General features: G+C 23.0%; 1 long non-coding RNA gene across 1 annotated transcript; it reads right to left on the reverse strand.

The window, feature by feature from the left end:
* Positions 1-1,013: 1,013 nt before the first annotated feature.
* On the reverse strand, positions 1,014-1,592 carry LOC113381467. Its single transcript, XR_003367544.1, has 3 exons — positions 1,551-1,592; positions 1,247-1,481; positions 1,014-1,145 (listed from the first exon to the last, which is right to left on the reverse strand). It is a non-coding gene; the product is annotated as an uncharacterized LOC113381467 (long non-coding RNA).
* Positions 1,593-2,073: the final 481 nt, after the last annotated feature.

Genomic DNA, 2,073 nt, shown 5'->3' on the forward strand with positions numbered 1-2,073 from the left:
CATATACGTAAATTTATTAAGAATGTTTTTGTGGAAATTCATTTATTAAATATAAACAATGATACAAATATATAACTGCATTAAAAATATGATTATTTATAAAACACAAAAGTGTCATAAATATTGATTATTTTTTTAATAGATATTTATTAATACATATCAAGTAAACTTTTTTTATAACAATAACAAAAGCAAATAAACTTTCCTATTTATAACATCATCACTCGATAAAACATTTCACAGCATCTGAACATATTTTATTTGTTGTTAATATATTTATTATTCATTATGAAATATTTATTTCATCGTCTAGAACAGTCATTGGAAAACCTACCTTACATTTGATATATATCAAGTAAATTATAATCGAATAATTATTCGATTATAATTTACGTGATATATATCAAATGTAAGGAAGGTAAAGTAATAAAAGTAATAGAAGCAAATTAACTTAACTATTTATAACATCATCACTCGATAAAACATTTCACAGCATCTGAACATATTTTATTTGTTGTTAATATATTTATTATCCATTATGAAATATTTATTTCATCGTCTAGAACAGTCATTGGAAAACCTACCTTACATTTGATATATATCAAGTAAATTATAATCGAATAATTATTCGAGTATAATTTACGTGATATATATCAAATGTAAGGTAGGTAAAGTAATAAAAGTAATAAATGCAAATTAACTTAACTATTTATAACATCATCACTCGATAAAACATTTCACAGCATCTGAACATATTTTATTTGTTGTTAATATATTTATTATCCATTATGAAATATTTATTTCATCGTCTAGAACAGTCATTGGAAAACCTACCTTACATTTGATATATATCAAGTAAATTATAATCGAATAATTATTCGAGTATAATTTACGTGATATATATCAAATGTAAGGTAGGTAAAGTAATAAAAGTAATAAATGCAAATTAACTTAACTATTTATAACATCATCACTCGATAAAACATTTCACAGCATCTGAACATATTTTAATTGTTGTTAATATATTTATTATCCATTATGAAATATTTATTTCATCGTCTAGAACAGTGACTGGGAAACTTTTTCAATCATAACCCCAAAATATTTTTGTCCAAGTTTGTATTGTCATCTGAAACCTCGTATTCCTTGTTAATAAATTTATAATATATCATTATATATTATCAATATGAATAATTTATGAAAGCGTTAAAATGAGATTGTAAAATGCACTCGACTCTACTTTTACCTTAAAAAATAATGACTTCATATCATAGTCTAAAATCTTGCTATGCAAATGTACAGATTTATTGACATTCCACATTGCATTTATTATAATCAAACATTATGACTATTCTGTCAAAATTTATATCTTTCCTTTCTATAACTTATTTAGTTACAAACTTTTGATGAAAAACTTTTCGATAACATTTTGCTACTAAGCAAACCAGTTTCTCTATTTTCTGCGCTTACAACAATATTACCTGAAAATAAATAAGAATATGTTTTAAATGCAGAGACATATAATTATATTATAACAAGTATTGTCTTACCTTTTATAAATATGAAAGTGCAGTATGTCTTCAATCAAAAAGATTAGGTTATGTTATATTTTATTATGTTATATTTTATTATATTTCACGTAATATGTACAACTGATTTCTCAATGTGTTTAAACTCCTGATCAATATAAAAATCCTTAGTGAGAAAAATAAAATTATCTTGCATTTCTTACCATTTTTATTGAAAACTTGCAAATTTTGACATTTCGAATAGCTAGTTTCCGATTATTTATTAGAGATACTAATAATAATGTAGTTAGCAGTAATTATTCTAAAAATAAATAGCTATTAGTTACAATGCATAAACGCATAATTAAGTATTATACTCACCAATAGTAAAAAGAATTCGTCTATTAAAACTAAGGTTATGTTAGATATACATAACTTATTACTTAATCTATCCATCCCAAATCAAATCAGATGACGTAAAATTAAGTTGAACTTTCAAACCTTTGTATTTTAATCCAAAGTAACAACAAAGAAATGAAATATTGTATATTTTTCAGAGACAATG

Source organism: Ctenocephalides felis, unplaced genomic scaffold (assembly GCF_003426905.1).
Source record: "Ctenocephalides felis isolate EL2017-DRISC unplaced genomic scaffold, ASM342690v1 CF-g0.4_SCAFFOLD_02908, whole genome shotgun sequence".
In the NCBI taxonomy this organism is placed as follows: domain Eukaryota; kingdom Metazoa; phylum Arthropoda; class Insecta; order Siphonaptera; family Pulicidae; genus Ctenocephalides; species Ctenocephalides felis.